The following is a 23,435-nucleotide window of genomic DNA, read 5'->3' as shown; positions in this document are numbered from 1 at the left end:
CTTCACATTCTCCCGCAACTGGGGGTGCGAGGAAAAGGCTCAGAATTTCCGAGCCCACCCGCTGGCGGTGATGCAGGGCAGTCTGGAGCGACTGCTGATGCTGACATCTGGTCCGGACTGAAGGACCTGACAACGATTACGGACATGTCGTCTACTGTCACTGCATATGATTCTCTCAACATTGATAGAATGGTGGAGGATTATATGAGTGACCGCATCCAAGTAGGCACGTCACACAGTCCGTACTTATACTGGCAGGAAAAAGAGGCAATTTGGAGGCCCTTGCACAAACTGGCTTTATTCTACCTAAGTTGCCCTCCCACAAGTGTGTACTCCGAAAGAGTGTTTAGTGCCGCCGCTCACCTTGTCAGCAATCGGCGTACGAGGTTACATCCAGAAAATGTGGAGAAGATGATGTTCATTAAAATGAATTATAATCAATTCCTCCGCGGAGACATTGACCAGCAGCAATTGCCTCCACAAAGTACACAGGGAGCTGAGATGGTGGATTCCAGTGGGGACGAATTGATAATCTGTGAGGAGGGGGATGTACACGGTGATATATCGGAGGGTGAAGATGAGGTGGACATCTTGCCTCTGTAGAGCCAGTTTGTGCAAGGAGAGATTAATTGCTTCTTTTTTGGGGGGGGTCCAAACCAACCCGTCATATCAGTCACAGTCGTGTGGCAGACCCTGTCACTGAAATGATGGGTTGGTTAAAGTGTGCATGTCCTGTTTTGTTTATACAACATAAGGGTGGGTGGGAGGGCCCAAGGATAATTCCATCTTGCACCTCTTTTTTCTTTTCTTTTTCTTTGCATCATGTGCTGATTGGGGTGGGTTTTTTGGAAGGGACACCCTGCGTGACACTGCAGTGCCACTCCTAGATGGGCCCGGTGTTTGTGTCGGCCACTAGGGTCGCTAATCTTACTCACACAGCTACCTCATTGCGCCTCTTTTTTTCTTTGCGTCATGTGCTGTTTGGGGAGGGTTTTTTGGAAGGGACATCCTGCGTGACACTGCAGTGCCACTCCTAGATGTGCCCGGTGTTTGTGTCGGCCACTAGGGTCGCTAATCTTACTCACACAGTCAGCTACCTCATTGCGCCTCTTTTTTTCTTTGCGTCATGTGCTGTTTGGGGAGGGTTTTTTGGAAGGGCCATCCTGCGTGACACTGCAGTGCCACTCCTAGATGGGCCCGGTGTTTGTGTCGGCCACTAGGGTCGCTAATCTTACTCACACAGCTACCTCATTGCGCCTCTTTTTTTCTTTGCGTCATGTGCTGTTTGGGGAGGGTTTTTTGGAAGGGACATCCTGCGTGACACTGCAGTGCCACTCCTAGATGGGCCCGGTGTTTGTGTCGGCCACTAGGGTCGCTTATCTTACTCACACAGCGACCTCGGTGCAAATTTTAGGACTAAAAATAATATTGTGAGGTGTGAGGTATTCAGAATAGACTGAAAATGAGTGTAAATTATGGTTTTTGAGGTTAATAATACTTTGGGATCAAAATGACCCCCAAATTCTATGATTTAAGCTGTTTTTTAGTGTTTTTTGAAAAAAACACCCGAATCCAAAACACACCCGAATCCGACAAAAAAAATTCGGTGAGGTTTTGCCAAAACGCGTTCGAACCCAAAACACGGCCGCGGAACCGAACCCAAAACCAAAACACAAAACCCGAAAAATTTCAGGCGCTCATCTCTACCGTAATCTAGAGTAGTTTGTGTATTGTGATATGGGCTTGTTATTTTAAATGTTTATTGTTGCACGGTGGTGACTACAATATGTCCGTTTTATAGTAGTGGTATGTGGTTTGTTTTTGTTCACCTAGCAACAAGCTCTTGCTGCGGGCCTCACGTGCCTGGCGATGCTTGCTGACGTCACCTTCAAGCGCCCCTTATTTGGGGTGCACGGAGGCGGCTGAAGCTGCACGCGTCCGACAGGTGAGCTCCGCTACATGTTGATTTTAATTGTAACTTGTTTCAGATGTTGGTTTGTGTATATAAGTGTATCTTGTATTGTGCTTATTGTGAACACTTTGTCCCTGACGACGGGGTAATACCCCGAAACGCCGTTGGATGGTCTAATAAAGATCTCAGCATTTACCTACTTGTCCAGACTGTTTGAGTGCCGCCGGAATAACCACAGCATATTGAGTGGCTGCAACTACCACTCACGGAGGGCACCGCAGCAATTACAATTCATTATCCATCTTGGAGTGCCGGGTGAACAGCTCTGTATATATATATATATATATATATATATATATACTTGTATGTATAATATATAATTCCTGCCTACTCTTGGTGACTTCATTGAATAGTGTCTTCGTGGCATTGTATAGTGGAAGGCAGGACAAGGAAGACTGACACCTCTGCTCATCTGCACCTTCCACCGTCATGTTCATTCTAGGATCTTTCAGAGAAAAATGGGTAAGTCAAGCTCCCAACTCAGATCCTGAAAAATTGTGACTCTCTAATGAGAATAATTACTGTTGGATGATTGTTTATTGATAAGAGTCATCCACTTTTACACAGCCTTCTAAACCTTTGGGTGTATTATGTTTGTAGCATACAGATGTATCCACCGTTATCTTGAATAGTTTTCTGTGCCTAGTCACAACATGATTTATTAGCATAAACCCTTCAGCTATTGTTCTCAACTGCAATACAATACAGAGAACAATACAGCAGGGGATTAAGTCATTACAGCAGGGGATTAAGTCTGACTGGCCAGTCACAGTTAATCCTATAAACTGTCAAGATAAATGTGGATACATCTGTATGTGAAAATTTTGTATTTTAAGTAGAGATGTGCCCCGGAAATTTTTCGGGGTTTGTGTTTTGGTTTTGGATTCGGTTCCGCGGCCGTGTTTTGGATTCTGACGCGTTTTGGCAAAACCTCCCTGAAATTTTTTTGTCGGATTCAGGTGTGTTTTGGATTCAGGTGTTTTTTTTCAAAAACCCCTCAAAAATAGCTTAAATCATAGAATTTGGGGGTAATTTTGGTCCTATAGTATTATTAACCTCAATAACCACAATTTCCACTCATTTCCAGTCTATTCTGAACACCTCACACCTCAAAATACTATTTTTAGTCCTAAAATTTGCACCGAGGTCGCTGGATGACTAAGCAAAGCGACCCAAGAGGGCGGCACAAACACCTGGCCCATCTAGGAGTGGCACTGCAGTGTCATACAGGATGGCACTTAAAAAAATTGGCCTCAAACAGCACATGATGCAAAGAAAAGAGAAAAAAAGGTGCACTGTGGTCGCTGGACGGCTAAGCTAAGCGACACAAACACCTCAATATCACAGGAATTATTCATTCTAATCAATGGTATTATTGGTCCAAATCACTGGAAGAAAATGACAAAATCACTGGAATTATTCGTAAACATTTGTAGAAAGTTGCTGCTTTCTGATTACAGAAATGCTCAGATATTCCTGCAAATCCACAATCCCTTCCCAGAGGAAAAAGAAATTGAGAAACCGTTGTTTCGGAACGTTTGTTCTCTTTCCCTTACAAAGGAACAAACCGCTTTCCAAGAAGACTGACGTTTTTGGGGTTATGGAGACATAATGTTTTTGAATATAAATCCTAAAGCAGGTGGTGTATTAGAGCAAAAGAGTGCAAGAGACCAGCCATGCAGTTTCTGAAATAGTATGACAAAATGTTACTGTATTTCATAAGCACTCATTCCTAACTCTGCTAAGTACTGTTTGGTATACTGTATCTGGCTTCCATGAGGTAGTTTTCCATTATTTCAGCTTCCATTGACCTTTTTAAAAGCGGTAGAAGTTATCGATTCTTCCCCCCCCCCCCCACCCCCACCTATTTTTAACTTTCTCCTGCATAGCCCAGTAAAATGTTGCAATGTTAAGTATTGACTTGTGCCTTCTGGGGGTCCACTTCTTTACCAAACCAAGCCAAATCTCATTCTAACCCTCAATTCCATGTTCTCTATGTACCCCATCTGTGTCACCCATGTCTGTCTACCCCTCCCCTTTAGATTGTAAGCTCTCACGAGCAGGGCCCTCTTCCCTCATGTGCTTATCCTTTGTCTTACTTTAAAAATCTTCAACTGCACCACATCCAGCAGTCTTCTGCTACCTGATACTTATTCCAGTGTCATCTGTTGATGTAACTATGTGTATTTACCCTGTACTTGTCCAATACTGTCATCAACTGTAAGTTGCTGTTTTCCTGTTTGATTATTTATGTACTCTGTAATTGGGCGCTGCAGAACCCTTGTGGCGCCATATAAATAAAGGATAATAATAATAATAATAATATAGGGTGTATAATCCCCAGGTGTATCTCACACATCACACAGTACAGTATATAGGGTGTACAGTATAATCCCCAGGTGTATCTCACACATCACACAGTACAATATATAGGGTGTATAATCCGCAAGTGTATCTCACACATCGCTCAGTACAGATTACAGGATGTATAATCACCAGGTGTATAACACATGTCGCACAGTACAGTATACATACTGGTCACAACAATGCAGCAGATATTGAGCACTGATCAGGATACTAGAAGTGACACAGAGCTGCTAGATACAGCAATGGCCTACTGTACTGTACTATATATGTATACTGCTGGTCACCAAAATGCTGCACTGTCCTACTATATACTGCTCACAATAATGCAGCACAGATATGGAATGGATACTTGCAGTGACACAGAGCTGCAAGATACAGCAATGGCCTACTGTACTGTACAACTATAAACTGTTGGTCACCAAAATGCTGCACTGTAATACTATATATACTGCTCACAAAAATGCAGCACAGATATGGAATGGATACTTGCAGTGACACAGAGCTGCAAGACACTACAGCAATGGCCTAATGTACTGTACAACTATATATTGTTGGTCACCAAAATGCTGCGCTGTAATACTATATATACTGCTCACAAAAATGCAGCACAGATATGGAATGGATACTTGCAGTGACACAGAGCTGCAAGATACTACAGCAATGGCCTAATGTACTGTACAACTATATACTGTTGGTCACCAAAATGCTGCACTGTAATACTATATATACTGCTCACAAAAATGCAGCACAGATATGGAATGGACACTTGCAGTGACACAGAGCTGCAAGATACTACAGCAATGGCCTAATGTACTGTACAACTATATACTGTTGGTCACCAAAATGCTGCACTGTAATAATTATAATACTATATATACTGCTAACAAAATGCAGCACAGATATGGAATGGATACTTGCAGTGACACAGAGCTGCAAGACACTACAGCAATGGCCTACTCATGTACTGTACAACTATATGTCACCAAAATGAAGCACACTGAGCACAGATATTTGCAGCACACTGAGCACAGATATGGAGCTTTTCAGGCAGAGAACGTAGATATTTTCAGCACACTGAGCACAGATATTTGCAGCACACTGAGCACAGATTACGATCAGGGAGAGAACGCAGCCACGTCCTCTCCGTTCAATCTCCAATGCACGAGTGAAAATGGCGGCGACGCGCAGCTCTTTATATAGAATACGAATCTCGCGAGAATCCGACAGCGGGATGATGACGTTCGGGCTAACCGAGCAAGGTGGGAAGATCCGAGGCTGCCTCGGAACCGTGTGTAAAATAGGTGAAGTTCGGGGGAGTTCGGATCTCGACGAACCGAACCCGCTCATCTCTAATTTTAAGCCTCTGATATTATACAGTCAACATTTACAGTATATTTGTGAATGTATAATTTGTCTAAGTTATTGTTATCCTGCATATTAAATAAAATTTGTGATCAGTAATAATCTACTGTATTATGATTTCACTGTCTCATAGATTCCCCTCAAAGCGGTGACATTAAGGTTGGTCGATGCAAAAATCCTCTATGACATGTGGCATATACTGTCATATATGGAGATCGGTCTCAGGGAACAAAGAACAAAGAAAGGGCTCCAAGATTTAGTTCTAATGTGAATGGAATACTGATATAAATGCACTTAATAATATGAATTAAATGTCAGGGTTTTATTATAACCTGCATTTTAAATTAATATTGGTGATGCAGCTTATTTTCTGACCTGTACCCCTATATTATTAACATATGACAGTGTAAATGGGTTAATTACACACAATTATGTCTGTAGTGTGGAGAGATATTCAAAAGTAACAGAGCGGGGTAGTTTTATAGATGACTTATATATTAAGATACATTCTGTGTTGGTGTATACAGAGGTTGTACAAAAAAAGCGATTTCTTTGCAAGATATATCCGATTTTCTACAACCATTAATCACCCATTATATTTGCATTCTATCATCTATACAAAGAATTCAAACATATTGAAATTGTCGCTATAATAAAAATCTTACTTGAGTAAAATTTATTTCAGAAATATGACAGGGGTTGCTGTTACTTCAGTTGCCTGGAGCACTCGGCATTATCTGGAAACAGAGAGGATTAGAATTTGATGGATTGCTTGTGAACAGAGTGCTTATGCAATACTCTTGTCTAAATGTTTTCCTACCACACTAACCTTATTATGAGTTGAGTGCTAGAGATGAGAAGTGCTACACATTTTATGATAGTCCTGCAAATCTTTGATTTTTAGCTGTGGAAAATAAACTTTTCTGAAGATATCACAGATAGATGCTCTCTGCATCCTGTAGTTTAGCTGTAAATGTTCCCTCTATATTATAAATTATGGATAGCCAATATATATATATATATATATATATATATTATTGAGATGAGCGGGTTCGGTTTTACTCGGTTCTCAAAACGGCATCTTATTGGCTCACGAATGTCTCGAGTTTTGAATAGCCAATAAGATGCCGCTAAAATAATGGCACCCTTTATTGGCTTGAGTATATCATCATCAACACGATATTGTTTGTCTAACACAGACACAGGGCCGTATCTCAGCTGGTTGACATCAACAACAACAAGGGGATAGGAAATTCTCACCAGACTGTAAGTTGTTGTCTACATGTTGCAGCCTGCTTCCTGTGTCCTTGATGAAAGATCAAGATACAGTCATGTTCTCCTACAAAAGTGTCTAACTAGCTACCAGCTAGCATGTACCACTCCACTCTTCTGACAAAAATGATACAAATAAAACTTCCCTTAATTACCCCTACGTGATCATTTTAAAGATAGCTACACAGTGGGAATCATGCACTACCATAGTTAAGCTTCCAAATCCAGACACAAAATACAATGCACTGTAATACATACTGTATGCAGTCAATTAACAGGTACAGACAAGCATGTACTGTATGATCACTCTAGCCCACCTTGAATACCACAGTAGGGGATCTCTACATATACGGTAAGGTGAGAGTGAAAATAGGATTTTAATACCTACCGGTAAATCCTTTTCTCTTAGTCTGTAAAGGATGCTGGGAACTCCAAAAGGACCATGGGGTATAGACGGGATCCGCAGGAGACATGGGCACTTTAAGACTTTAAATGGGCGTAAACTGGCTCCTCCCTCTATGCCCCTCCTCCAGACCTCAGTTATAGGAACTGTGCCCAGAGGAGACGGACATTTCGAGGAAAAGGATTTTGTTAAACTAACAACTCCATCCTCTGAAGCATATAGAGTGTTGAATTCCACCTCATTACCACTACTTGATTTAGTGGTCAGTGGACTGCTTCCGCTGTCACCCAAAGTTTTTGAACTTGTCACTGACTTATGATGAATGCGCTGCAGGTGACGTATAAGGGAGGATGTTCCGAGGTGGTTAACGTCCTTACCCCTACTTATTACAGCTTGACAAAGGCAACACACGGCTTGACACCTGTTGTCCGCATTTGTGCTGAAATAATTCCACACCGAAGAGCTGATTTTTTTGGTATTTTGACCAGGCATGTCAATGGCCATATTCCTCCCACGGACAACAGGTGTCTCCCAGGGTGCCTGACTTAAACAAACCACCTCACCATCAGAATCCTCCTTGTCAATTTCCTCCCCAGCGCCAGCAACACCCATATCCTCATCCTGGTGTACTTCAACAGTGACATCTTCAATTTGACTATCAGGAACTGGACTGCGGGTGCTCCTTCCAGCACTTGCAGGGGGCGTGCAAATGGTGGAAGGCGCAAGCTCTTCCCGTCCAGTGTTGGGAAGGTCAGGCATCGCAACCGACACAATTGGGCTCTCCTTGGGGATTTGTGATTTAGAAGAACGCACAGTTCTTTGCTGTGCTTTTGCCAGCTTAAGTCTTTTCCTTTTTCTAGCGAGAGGATGAGTGCTTCCATCCTCATGTGAAGCTGAACCACTAGCCATGAACATAGGCCAGGGCCTCAGCCGTTCCTTGCCACTCCGTGTCGTAAATGGCATATTGGCAAGTTTACACTTCTCATCAGACGCTTTCAATTTTGATTTTGGGTCATTTTACTGAACTTTTGTGTTTTGGATTTTACATGCTCTCTACTATGACATTGGGCATCGGCCTTGGCAGACGACGTTGATGGCATTTCATCGTCTCGGCCATGACTAGTGGCAGCAGCTTCAGCACGAGGTGGAAGTGGATCTTGATCTTTCCCTATTTTAACCTCCACATTTTTGTTCTCCATTTTTTAATGTGTGGAATTATATGCCAGTATCAATAGCAATGGCCTACTACTATATTTACTGCGCAAAACTAAAATGCACCACAGGTATAGAATGTAGATGGATAGTATACTTAATGGATGATGAGTGACGACACAGAGGTAGGTACAGCAGTGGCCTACCGTACTGCTATATATAGTATACTGGTGGACACTGTCAGCAAACTGCAAAACTAAAATGCACCACAGGTGTAGAATGTAGATGGATAGTATACTTAAAGGATGACGAGTGATGACACAGAGTTAGGTACACAGCAGTGGCCTACCGTACTGCTATATATAGTATACTGGTGGACACTGTCAGCAAACTGCAAAACTAAAATGCACCACAGGTATAGCATGTAGATGGATAGTATACTTAATGGATGACGAGTGACGACACAGAGGTAGGTACAGCAGTGGCCTACCGTACTGCTATATATAGTATACTGGTGGACACTGTCAGCAAACTGCAAAACTAAAATGCACCACAGGTATAGAATGTAGATGGATAGTATACTTAATGGATGACGAGTGACGACACAGAGGTAGGTACACAGCAGTGGCCTACCGTACTGCTATATATAGTATACTGGTGGACACTGTCAGCAAACTGCAAAACTAAAATGCACCACAGGTATAGAATGTAGATGGATAGTATACTTAATGGATGACGAGTGACAACACAGAGGTAGGTACACAGCAGTGGCCTACCGTACTGCTATATATAGTATACTGGTGGACACTGTCAGCAAACTGCAAAACTAAAATGCACCACAGGTATAGAATGTAGATGGATAGTATACTTAATGGATGACGAGTGACGACACAGAGGTAGGTACACAGCAGTGGCCTACCGTACTACTATATATAGTATACTGGTGGACACTGTCAGCAAACTGCAAAACTGAAATGCACCACAGGTATAGAATGTAGATGGATAGTATACTTAATGGATGACGAGTGACGACACAGAGGTAGGTACAGCAGTGGCCTACCGTACTGCTATATATAGTATACTGGTGGACACTGTCAGCAAACTGCAAAACTAAAATGCACCACAGGTATAGAATGTAGATAGATAGTATACTTAATGGATGACGAGTGATGACACAGAGGTAGGTACACAGCAGTGGCCTACCGTACTGCTATATATAGTATACTGGTGGACACTGTCAGCAAACTGCAAAACTAAAATGCACCACAGGTATAGAATGTAGATGGATAGTATACTTAATGGATGACGAGTGACGACACAGAGGTAGGTTCACAGCAGTGGCCTACCGTACTGCTATATATAGTATACTGGTGGACACTGTCAGCAGACTGCAAAACTAAAATGCACCACAGGTATAGAATGTAGATGGATAGTATACTTAATGGATGATGAGTGACGACACAGAGTTAGGTACACAGCAGTGGCCTACCGTACTGCTATATATAGTATACTGGTGGACACTGTCAGCAAACTGCAAAACTAAAATGTACCACAGGTATAGAATGTAGATGGATAGTATACTTAATGGATGACGAGTGACGACACAGAGGTAGGTACACAGCAGTGGCCTACCGTACTGCTATATATAGTATACTGGTGGACACTGTCAGCAAACTGCAAAACTAAAATGCACCACAGGTATAGAATGTAGATGGATAGTATACTTAATGGATGACGAGTGACGACACAGAGGTAGGTACACAGCAGTGGCCTACCGTACTGCTATATATAGTATACTGGTGGACACTGTCAGCAAACTGCAAAACTAAAATGCACCACAGGTATAGAATGTAGATGGATAGTATACTTAATGGATGACGAGTGACGACACAGAGGTAGGTACACAGCAGTGGCCTACCGTACTACTATATATAGTATACTGGTGGACACTGTCAGCAAACTGCAAAACTAAAATGCACCACAGGTATAGAATGTAGATGGATAGTATACTTAATGGATGACGAGTGACGACACAGAGGTAGGTACAGCAGTGGCCTACCGTACTGCTATATATAGTATACTGGTGGACACTGTCAGCAAACTGCAAAACTAAAATGCACCACAGGTATAGAATGTAGATGGATAGTATACTTAATGGATGACGAGTGATGACAGAGAGGTAGGTACACAGCAGTGGCCTACCGTACTGCTATATATAGTATACTGGTGGACACTGTCAGCAAACTGCAAAACTAAAATGCACCACAGGTATAGAATGTAGATGGATAGTATACTTAATGGATGACGAGTGACGACACAGAGGTAGGTACACAGCAGTGGCCTACCGTACTGCTATATATAGTATACTGGTGGACACTGTCAGCAAACTGCAAAACTAAAATGCACCACAGGTATAGAATGTAGATGGATAGTATACTTAATGGATGACGAGTGACGACACAGAGGTAGGTACACAGCAGTGGCCTACCGTACTGCTATATATAGTATACTGGTGGACACTGTCAGCAAACTGCAAAACTAAAATGCACCACAGGTATAGAATGTAGATGGATAGTATACTTAATGGATGATGAGTGATGACACAGAGGTAGGTACAGCAGTGGCCTACCGTACTGCTATATATAGTATACTGGTGGACACTGTCAGCAAACTGCAAAACTAAAATGCACCACAGGTATAGAATGTAGATGGATAGTATACTTAATGGATGACGAGTGACGACACAGAGGTAGGTACACAGCAGTGGCCTACCGTACTGCTATATATAGTATACTGGTGGACACTGTCAGCAAACTGCAAAACTAAAATGCACCACAGGTATAGAATGTAGATGGATAGTATACTTAATGGATGACGAGTGACGACACAGAGGTAGGTACACAGCAGTGGCCTACCGTACTGCTATATATAGTATACTGGTGGACACTGTCAGCAAACTGCAAAACTAAAATGCACCACAGGTATAGAATGTAGATGGATAGTATACTTAATGGATGACGAGTGACGACACAGAGGTAGGTACACAGCAGTGGCCTACCGTACTGCTATATATAGTATACTGGTGGACACTGTCAGCAAACTGCAAAACTAAAATGCACCACATGTATAGAATGTAGATGGATAGTATACTTAATGGATGACGAGTGACGACACAGAGGTAGGTACACAGCAGTGGCCTACCGTGCTGCTATATATAGTATACTGGTGGACACTGTCAGCAAACTGCAAAACTAAAATGCACCACAGGTATAGAATGTAGATGGATAGTATACTTAATGGATGACGACACAGAGGTAGGTACAGCAGTGCACTCTGCACTGTACTCCTCCTATATAATATTAATTTCTCTGACGTCCTAGTGGATGCTGGGTACTCCGTAAGGACCATGGGGAATAGACAGGCTCCGCAGGAGACTGGGCACTCTAAAAGAAAGATTAGGTACTATCTGGTGTGCACTGGCTCCTCCCTCTATGCCCTTCCTCCGGACCTCAGTTAGAATCTGTGCCCGGCTCGAGCTGGTTGCACACTAGGGGCTCTCCTGAGCTTCTAGTAAAGAAAGTATTTGTTAGGTTTTTTATTTTCAGTGAGATCTGCTGGCAACAGACTCACTGCTACGAGGGACTTAGGGGAGAGAAGCGAACCTATCTGCTTGCAGCTAGCTTGGGCTTCTAGGCTAATGGACACCATTAGCTCCAGAGGGATCGAACACAGGCCCAGCCGCGGTCGTCCGGTCCCGGAGCCGCGCCGCCGTCCCCCTTGCAGAGCCAGAAGCAAGAGGAACATCCTGGAAATCGGCGGCTGAAGACTCCGGTCTTCATTAAGGTAGCGCACAGCACTGCAGCTGTGCGCCATTGCTCCCTATGCACACCACATACTCCGGTCACTGATGGATGCAGGGCGCTGGGGTTGGGGGGGGCGCCCTGGGCTGCAATTAGAGTACCTTACATTGGCAAACAGCACATAATATAGTCTAAAAAACTATATATGTGCAAAAATCCCCTGCCATAATATTAATATAAGAGCGGGAGAAGTCCGCCGTGAAGGGGGCGGGGCTATCTCCCTCAGCACACTGGCGCCATTTTCTCTTCACAGCTCCGCTGGAAGACAGCTCCCCAGGCTCTCCCCTGCAGTTTCCAGGCTCAAAGGGTAAAAAAGAGAGGGGGGGCACTAAATTTAGGCGCAAACTGTACATGTAAAGCAGCTATAGGGAAAAATCACTTTGTGTTAGTGTAAATCCCTGATTATATAGCGCTGTGGTGTGTGCTGGCATACTCTCTCTCTGTCTCCCCAAAGGACTTTGTGGGGTCCTGTCCTCAGTCAGAGCATTCCCTGTGTGTGTGCGGTTTGTCGGTACGGCTGTGTCGACATGTTTGATGAGGAGGCTTATGTGGAGGTGGAGCAGGTGCCGATAAGTGTGATGTCACCCCCTGCGGGGTCGACACCGGAGTGGATGGATATGTGGAAGGTATTAACCGACAGTGTCAACTCCTTACATAAAAGGTTCGATGACGCAGCTTTGGGACAGCCGGCATCTCAGCCCGCACCTGCCCAGGCATCTCAGAGGCCGTCAGGGGCTCAAAAACGCCCGCTACCTCAGATGGCTGACACAGATGTCGACACGGAGTCTGACTCCAGTGTCGACGAGGATGAGACAAATATACAATCCACTAGGGCCATCCGATGTATGATTACGGCAATGAAAAATGTGTTGCACATTTCTGACATTAACCCGGTTACCACAAAAAAGGGTATTATGTTTGGGGAGAAAAAGCAGCCAGTGACTTTTCCCCCATCTGATGAGTTAAACGAATTGTGTGAAGAAGCGTGGGGTTCCCCAGATAAGAAACTAGTAATTTCTAAGCGGTTACTAATGGCGTACCCTTTCCCGCCAACGGATAGGTTACGCTGGGAGACATCCCCTAAGGTGGACAAAGCGCTCACACGCTTATCAAAAAAGGTGGCACTGCCGTCTCAGGATACGGCCGCCTTAAAGGAGCCTGCAGATAGAAAGCAGGAGGCTATCCTGAAGTCTGTGTATACACACTCAGGTACTATACTGAGACCTGCTATTGCTTCAGCATGGATGTGTAGTGCTGCAGCAGCATGGTCTGATTCCCTGTCAGATAACATTGATTCCCTTGACAGGGACACTATTTTGCTAACTATAGAGCATATTAAAGACGTAGTCTTATATATGAGAGATGCACAGAGGGACATTTGCCGGCTGGCATCTAGAATTAATGCAATGTCCATTTCTGCCAGAAGAGTATTATGGACTCGGCAGTGTACAGGTGATGCTGATTCTAAAAGGCACATGAAAGTTTTGCCTTATAAGGGTGAGGAATTGTTTGGGGACGGTCTCTCGGTCCTCGTGTCCACAGCAACAGCTGGGAAGTCGACCTTTTTACCTCAGATCCCCTCACAGCCTAAGAAAGCACCGTATTATCAAGTACAGTCCTTTCGGCCTCAGAAAGGCAAGCGGGTCAGAGGCGCGTCCTTTCTGCCCAGAGGCAGGGGTAGAGGGAAAAAGCTGCACCAGACAGCCAGTTCCCAGGAACAAATATCCTCCCCTACTTCCACTAAGTCCACCGCATGACACTGGGGATCCACAGGTGGAGCAAGGTGCGGTGGGGGCCCGTCTCCGGAACTTCAGCGACCAGTGGGTTCGCTCACGAGTGGATCTCTGGGTTCTACAGGTATCTCAGGGATACAAGCTGGAGTTCGAGACGTCTCCCCCTCGCCGTTACCTCAAATCAGCCTTGCCTGCTACTCCCAAGGAAAGGGAGGTAGTACTGGCGGCAATTCACAAGCTGTACTTCCAGCAGGTGATAATCAAAGTTCCTCTCCTTCAACAGAGATGAGGTTACTATTCCACAATGTGTGTGATACCGAAACCAGACGGTTCGGTGAGACCCATTCAATATTTGAAATCCTTGAACATTTATATAAGGAAGTTCAAGTTCAAAATAGAATCGCTCAGGGCGGTTATTGCAAGCCTGGAAGAGGGGGATATTATGGTGTCACTGGACATCATGGATGCTTACCTACATGTCCCCATTTACCCACCTCACCAGGAGTACCTCAAGGTTGTGATACAGAACTGCCATTAAAAATTCCAGACGTTGCCGTTTGGTCTGTCCACGGCACCGAGGGTGTGTTCCAAGGTAATGGCCAAAATGATGATACTCCTTCGAAAGAAGGGAGTTATAATTATCCCATACTTGGACGATCTCCTTATAAAGGCGATGTCCAAGAAGCAGTCGTTGATCGGAGTAGCACTATCTCAGGAAGTGCTTCAACAGCACGGCTGGATTCTGAATATCCCAAAGTCGCAGCTGGTTCCTACGACGCGTCTACTGATATTGGGCATCTTTCTGGACACAGAACAGAAGAAGGTGTTTCTCCCGGAGGAGAAGGCCAAGGAGTTGTCATCTCTGGTCAGAGACCTCCTGCAACCAAAACAGGTGTCGGTGCATCAGTGCACGCGAATCCTGGAAAAGATGGTAGCTTCTTTCGAAGCAATTCCCTTCGACAGGTTCCTTGCAAGGAACTTTCAGTGGGACCTGTTAGACAAGTGAGGATCGCATCTTCAGATGCATTGCCTGATCACCCTGTCCCCGAGGGCCAGGGTGTCTCTGCTGTGGTGGCTGCAGAGTGCTCATCTTCTCGAGGGCCGCAGATTCGGCATTCAGGACTGGGTCCTGGTGACCACGGATGCAAGCCTCCGAGGTTGGGGAGCAGTCACTCAGGGAAGAAACTTCCAAGGACAATGGTCGAGTCAGGAGACTTCCCTACACATTAATATTCTGGACCTAAGGGCCTTTTACAATGCCCTAAGGCAAGCAGAACCCCTGCTTCAAAACCAGCCGGTGCTGATTCAGTCAGACAACATCACGGCTGTCGCCCATGTAAACCGACAAGGCGGCACAAGAAGCAGGATGGCGTTGGCAGAAGCCGCAAGGATTCTCCGATGGGTGGAGTATCACGTGCTAACACTGTCAGCAGTGTTCATTCCGGGTGTGGAAAATTAGGAAGCAGACTTCCTCAGCAGGCACGACCTTCACCCGGGAGAGTGGGGACTTTATCCAGAAGTCTTCACGCAGATTGTGAACTGTTGGGAATGGCCACAGGTGGACATGATGGCGTCCCGCCTCAAAAAAAGCTAAAATAGTATTGCACCAGGTCAAGAGACCCTCAGGCGATAGCTGTGGACGCACTAGTGACACCGTGAGTGTACCAGTCGGTTTATGTGTTCCCTCCTCTTCCTCTCATACCCAAGGTACTGAGGATAGTAAGTAAGAGAGGAGTAAGAACTATACTCGTAGTTCCGGATTGGCCAAGAAGCACTTGGTACCCGGAACTACAAGAAATGATCTCGGAGGACCCATGGCCTCTGTATCTCAGACAGGACCTGTTACTGCAGGGGCCCTGTCTGTTCCAAGACTTACCGCGGCTGCGTTTGAAGGCTTGGCGGTTGAACGCCGGATCCTAACGGAAAAGGGCATTCCAGATGAAGTGATTCCTACGCTGTTAAAGGCTAGGAAAGACGCTGCCTGAAGTTCAGACGTTGTTAAGGGAGTGCTGCATATTCAGCCCCTTTTTTGTGCCTCCAGTGGCACCTTGGGATCTCAACGTTGTTATGATTCCAGCACTCCTGACCAGAGGAGATTTTATGACAAGGACCAGAGCGCTGGAATGGAATGCAGGTAACGGGAGCAGGAAAGACTAGTTGCCCCTGGCGCCCTAACTCTATTGTCTCACCCGTGCTATCGGAAATCCCCTGCGAGACTATGGTTTCTTGAGCCCCTGGCAGCCACGTTTGAAGGGCGGATTATGTCTGCCCAACTCCGGTGCCCCCCGGTCTTAGTGAGAGACAAAGGGAAATCCGAGGCAGGATGATAACAAGAGGACTTCTGACTGACAACAGGCCAGGGGCAACAAGCTAACTAACAAAACTTGAAGTATGTGCGGAAACCCGCCAGGGAAAAGGACAACCAAAATCCACTTGTCCAATACTCCTACCCAGCACCGCTGGATACCAGAGTGGACCTGTGGAAGCAGAACCCTCCGCGAAATGCTCCAAAACACAAATAATAAATAATAAAGCAGACAAGCCGCAACACACGGCAAAGCCGCGACTCACGAACACCACTGGATGTTATACAGTGATTAGTCAGGACTCCAGGAATAAGATGACAACTTCCGAGTTCAGGACTTCCGAATACTGGAATGACCGGATACAGCAAGACTGGAAACAGACTCTCAGCAAACAGAGACAGCATGCAGGAAGCTATTACCAGCGTCTGTGAGAAGTCCTGAGAGTGCATATGAACAGGAGTCCTCCAATCCGGTGCTGACAGGGCTAATTACCTACATGCCGTGCAGCTGCCTTGCTGCACGGCCAGGAAACAGGTGTAGACTCATTAAACCCTGGACCCAGCAACGGGGAACGCGGTCCGTCAGTGGCGTCCCCGTTGCTAGGGTCCGTGCGGCTCAGTGCGCCCGGCGTCCAGCGTTGCCAGGGAGCCGGCGGCTGTCCGCGTACGGCGTCCGTGGTTGCTAGGCGCCGGGCCGCACCGACGAGCGGACCCCGGCGCCGAACAGTACCCCCCCCTTGAGGAGGGGTCAAGGAACCCCTAAAGCCAGGCTTCCCAGGAAATTCCCGAAAAAATGCCCTCTTGAGCCTTGGGGCATGAAGATCCTTATCCAGGACCCAGGACCTTTCCTCTGGACCATAACCTCTCCAGTGAACCAGAAAATAAAGCCGGCCCCTGGACAACTTGGAATCGAGAACCTTCTCCACCAGGAACTCCTGTTGTCCCTGTACGTCCACTGGAGATCTTTCCTGAGAGATCTTCCGAGGAAATTTACTGGAAGAAATGTATGGCTTCAACAGGGAGCAATGAAACGTATTACCAATCCGAAGAGATTTTGGTAAACGTAACCGGAAAGCAACTGGGTTAACTTTTTTAATGATATGAAATGGTCCAATAAATTTGGGTCCCAACCTAGCTGAAGATTGTCGAAGAGTGTAATGTTACGAGTCGACAACCATACCCTATCTCCCACCTTAAAACTGCAAGGACGTCGGAGCCGGTCAGAAATTTTTTTCTCTCGAAAGGCCACTTTTCTGAGAGCAAGGTGCACTTTTTTCCAAATGGCTCTGAGATGGGAGGTTAAGGTTAGTGAGGAAACTGAGGAATGTTGAAAAAAAGAATTAGCTCTGGGGTGAAAACCAAAAACTGAAAAGAATGGAGACACGTTGGTGGAGGAATGACAAGAATTATTGTAAGCAAACTCCGCCAATGGAAGAAACTCAGACCAATCATTCTGGAGTTTGGCTGAGTACAAACGCAAATACTGTTTCAATGATTGGTTAACTCGCTCGGTTTGCCCGTTGGACTGTGGGTGGTAACCGGATGTTAATGACAATCTCATCTTTAATGAAGCACAAAAACACTTCCAGAATTGTGCAATGAATTGTGGACCCCGATCAGAAACAATATCAGTGGGCAACCCATGAAGTCTGAAAACATGGCGGAGAAACAAAACTGCCAATCCTTGGGCAGATGGCAGTCGGGGAAGGGCAATGAAATGAGCCATCTTGCTAAAACGGTCCACTACCACCCAAATGACTCTGCATCCAGCTGAAAGGGGAAGGTCCACCACAAAATCCATGGAAATATGAGACCATGGCCTGAGAGGGACATTTAAGGGCATAAGTTGCCCGATAGGCAAGGAACAGGGAACCTTATGCTGTGCACAAACCTGACATGAAGAAACAAACTCCTTAACGTCTTTAAAAAGACCAGGCCACCATACTGAGCGGGAGACTAACTCCAATGTCTTAGAGATCCCTGGATGCCCGGAAACTTTGTTATCATGGAACTCAGTCAAAACAGTAGCTCTCAAGAACTCAGGGACGTAAAGACGACCAGCAGGAGTATTTCCAGGAGCTTGGTGTTGAAGCTGTTTTAACTGGGTAAATAAATCTTGTGTGAGGCCTGCCCAAATGACTGAAGATGGAAGTATGGGAGTAACAGGACTGTTATCATGAACCGGAAGAAAACTGCGTGACAGAGCATCTGCCTTGGTATTCTTGGAACCTGGCCTGAAAGTTATAATAAATTTGAAACGGGTAAAGAACAAAGCCCAACGAGCCTGCCGAGCATTCAGCCGCTTAGCTGATTCGATGTATTGCAGATTCTTATGGTCAGTCAATACTGAAATGGTATGTGTTGCTCCCTCCAGCCAATGCCTCCACTCCTCGAAAGCCCATTTTATTGCCAGTAATTCCCGGTTACCAACATCATAGTTGGATTCAGCGGAGGAGAATTTCCTGGACATAAAGGCACAAGGATGTAGTTCCAGAGACTCTGGATCCTTTTGAGATAGTATAGCCCCTACTCCAACCTCCGAGGCATCAACCTCCACAACGAAGGGCAATCCTGGATTGGGATGTCTGAGGACTGGAGCCGAGACAAAAGCTTGTTTCAAGGCCTGAAAGGACAACTCCGCTTCACGCGACCAGTTGGTAGGATCCGCTCCTTTCTTTGTCAGGGCCACAATGGGAGCAACCAGGTCGGAAAAAGAATGAATGAACCTCCTGTAATAATTCGCAAACCCTAAAAAGCGCTGAATTGCTTTTAAATTGGTGGGTTGCGCCCAACTAAGGATGGCCTGGAGCTTCTTTGGTTCCATGAAAAATCCCCGAGGGGAAATAATGTACCCTAAAAAAGATACCTCCGTGACATGAAACTCACATTTTTCCAGTTTGGCATATAGATGATTCTCACGTAACTTTTGAAGAACCTGACGCACCTGGGTAACATGTTGTTCAATAGAGTCAGAATAAATCAGGATGTCGTCTAAGTAAACGACCACGAATTTCCCTAGGAAGTCACGGAGCACATCGTTAATGAGGTCCTGGAAAACTGCTGGAGCGTTAGACAAGCCGAACGGCATCACTAGGTACTCGTAGTGACCCGACTGAGTACTGAAGGCTGTCTTCCACTCATCTCTGGACCTGATTCGGATGAGGTTATACGCTCCTCTTAGGTCAATTTTGGAAAAAATCACAGCCGAACGCAGCTGATCAAAGAGGACAGAAATCAGCGGCAGAGGATAAGTATTTTTAACTGAGATTTTATTTAGGGCTCTATAGTCAATGCAAGGTCTGAGCGAGCCATCCTTTTTCTCCACAAAGAAGAAGCCAGCACTTAAAGGAGATTTAGATGGCCTAATAAATCCTTTCCCTAGGCTCTCTTTAACATAGTCATTCATGGCCGCAGTTTCTGGCCCGGATAAAGCATATAACCTTCCCTTTGGCAATGCGGCACCAGGAATTAGCTCAATGGCGCAATCATAAGGCCGATGGGGAGGCAGAATGTCTGCATTGCCCTTGGAGAACACATCAGCAAACTCCTGGTACTCCACGGGAATGAGTTCAGGAATGGCAGCAGCTATTCTGACTGGAAACAAAATACATTCCTTATCACAGAAGGCACCCCATTGAGAAATCTCCCCTGACCGCCAATCAATGGTGGGATTGTGAAAGGCCAGCCAAGGGTGACCCAGAACCACTGGAAATGCTGGGCAATGGGTAAGAAAGAACTCGATTTTTTCAGAATGAAGAGCTCCTACCGTAAGTAGTACAGGGGGTGTACAGAGGGAAATAACCCCATTGGACAGTGGACTCCCATCTAAGCCATGCATGGTGACACACCTACCCAAAGATAACTGAGGAATGCCTAAGGCCTTAGCCCAAGTTAAATCCATAAAGTTTCCTGCGGCTCCACTGTCGACAAAAGCCGACACCGAGGAACTGAGGCTGCCAAAGGAAACCTTAGCTGGGACTAAAAGGGAGTTATTCGAGGAGATAAGCTGCAGACCTAGGTGAACCCCCTCACAATTCACCTGGTCAAGGCGTTTCCCGATTTATTCGGACAACTACGAGCAAAATGTCCCTTACCCCCACAGTACAAACAAAGACCAGAGTTTTGCCTTCTGGCTCTCTCTTCAGGAGACAACCGGGAGAGACCCATCTGCATGGGCTCCTCTATGTCCTCAGGGATGGAATATACACATGGAGATGACCTGACCGATGCTCCTTTTTCAGCCTTCCGCTCTCTGAGACGACGATCAATCTTAATAGAAAGCTCCATGAGTTTATCGAGAGTCTCAGGAGCGGGATACTGGAGGAGACTGTCTTTAATAGATTCTGATAAGCCGAGGCTAAACTGACTGCGCAGGGCTGGGTCATTCCAGCCACAGTCGTTCGACCACCGGCGAAACTCTGTACAATAAACCTCTGCAGGATTCCTACCCTGTCTGAGAGTGCGCAACTGACCTTCAGCGGATGCCTCTCTATCAGGGTCATCATATAATAGTCCTAAAGACCCAAAAAAAGCGTCTACTGACAATAACACTGGATCATCTGCTTTTAAACCAAATGCCCAAGTCTGGGGATCCCCCTGGAGCAAAGAAATAATAATCCCGACCCGCTGAGATTCAGTACCCGAGGAGATCGGTCTTAAACGAAAATAAAGTTTACAGGATTCTTTAAAATTAAAAAACTCTTTTCTATCACCAGAAAAACGGTCAGGCAAATGCATTTTTGGTTCAGAAACTACCCTCGGGGAAGTTCGTAAAAGATCTTCCTGTGACTTCACCCAAAGGGAAAGATCCTGAACCATCTGAGTAAGTTCTTGAATCTGACTGACTAAGAGCTGACCAGGATTTGGTCCTAACCCTGTTGGATTCATGAGGCCGACAATTTCTTACAAAAACTGAATAAGAAAAAATTAAACTCCGTTTAATTTTAAGTTTTGGTAAGGCCGGTAATAATGTTATGATTCCAGCACTCCTGACCAGAGGAGATTTTATGACAAGGACCAGAGCGCTGGAATGGAATGCAGGTAACGGGAGCAGGAAAGACTAGTTGCCCCTGGCGCCCTAACTCTATTGTCTCACCCGTGCTATCGGAAATCCCCTGCGAGACTATGGTTTCTTGAGCCCCTGGCAGCCACGTTTGAAGGGCGGATTATGTCTGCCCAACTCCGGTGCCCCCCGGTCTTAGTGAGAGACAAAGGGAAATCCGAGGCAGGATGATAACAAGAGGACCTCTGACTGACAACAGGCCAGGGGCAACAAGCTAACTAACAAAACTTGAAGTATGTGCGGAAACCCGCCAGGGAAAAGGACAACCAAAATCCACTTGTCCAATACTCCTACCCAGCACCGCTGGATACCAGAGTGGACCTGTGGAAGCGGAACCCTCCGCGAAATGCTCCAAAACACAAATAATAAATAATAAAGCGGACAAGCCGCAACACACGGCAAAGCCGCGACTCACGAACACCACTGGATGTTATACAGTGATTAGTCAGGACTCCAGGAATAAGATGACAACTTCCGAGTTCAGGACTTCCGAATACTGGAATGACCGGATACAGCAAGACTGGAAACAGACTCTCAGCAAACAGAGACAGCATGCAGGAAGCTATTACCGGCGTCTGTGAGAAGTCCTGAGAGTGCATATGAACAGGAGTCCTCCAATCCGGTGCTGACAGGGCTAATTACCTACATGCCGTGCAGCTGTCTTGCTGCACGGCCAGGAAACAGGTGTAGACTCATTAAACCCTGGACTCAGCAACGGGGAACGCGGTACGTCAGTGGCGTCCCCGTTGCTAGGGTCCGTGCGGCTCAGTGCGCCCGGCGTCCAGCGTTGCCAGGGAGCCGGCGGCTGTCCGCGTACGGCGTCCCTGGTTGCTAGGCGCCGGGCCGCACCGACGAGCGGACCCCGGCGCCTAACAAACGTAGTGTTGGATTTCCTAAAATCACATTGTTTTGAGCCACTTCAGAACGTGGAGTTGAAGTATCTCACGTGGAAAGTGGTCACATATATATATTTGGCCTTGGCTTCGGCTAGGCGTGTGTCAGAATTGGCGGCTTTGTCGTGTGAAAGCCCTTATCTGATCTTCCATAGGGACAGGGCAGAATTGAGGACTCGTCCCCAATTTCTCCCTAAGGTGGTATCAGCGTTTCATTTGAACCAACCTATTGTGGTGCCTGCGGCTACTCGGGACTTGGAGGTTTCCAAGTTGCTGGATGTAGTCCGGGCCCTGAAAATTTATGTTTCCAGGACGGCTAGAGTCAGAAAATACTGACTCGCTGTTTCTCCTGTATGCACCCAACAAGCTGGGTGCTCCTGCTTCTAAGCAGACTATTGCTCGCTGGATCTGTAGCACGATTCACCTTGCACATTCTGCGGCTGGACTGCCGCATCCTAAATCAGTAAAAGCCCATTCCACGAGGAAGGGGGCACTTCTTGGGCGGCTGCTCAAGGGGTCTCGGCATTACAACTTTGCCGAGCTGCTACCTGGTCGGGGTCAAACACGTTTGCAAAATTCTACAAGTTTGATATCCTGGCTGAGGAGGACCTTGAGTTTGCTCATGCGGTGCTGCAGAGTCATCCGCACTCTCCCGCCCGTTTGGGAGCTTTGGTATAATCCCCATGGTCCTTACGGAGTACCCAGCATCCACTAGGACGTCAGAGAAAATAAGAATTTACTCACCGGTAATTCTATTTCTCGTAGTCCGTAGTGGATGCTGGGAGCCCATCCCAAGTGCGGATTGTCTGCAATACTTGTATATAGTTATTGCTTAACTAAAGGGTTATTGTTATGAGCCATCTGTTCAGTGAGGCTCAGTTGTTATTCATACTGTTAACTGGGTATAGTTATCACGAGTTGTACGGTGTGATTGGTGTGGCTGGTATGAGTCTTACCCTGGATTCCAAATCCTTTCCTTGTAGTGTCAGCTCTTCTGGGCACAGTTTCCCTAACTGAGGTCTGGAGGAGGGGCATAGAGGGAGGAGCCAGTGCA

This window comes from Pseudophryne corroboree, chromosome 9, assembly GCF_028390025.1.
Source record: "Pseudophryne corroboree isolate aPseCor3 chromosome 9, aPseCor3.hap2, whole genome shotgun sequence".
Classification (NCBI taxonomy): Eukaryota; Metazoa; Chordata; class Amphibia; order Anura; family Myobatrachidae; genus Pseudophryne; species Pseudophryne corroboree.
The sequence above is the reverse complement of the archived record's forward strand: the minus strand, read 5'-3'. Positions refer to the sequence as shown.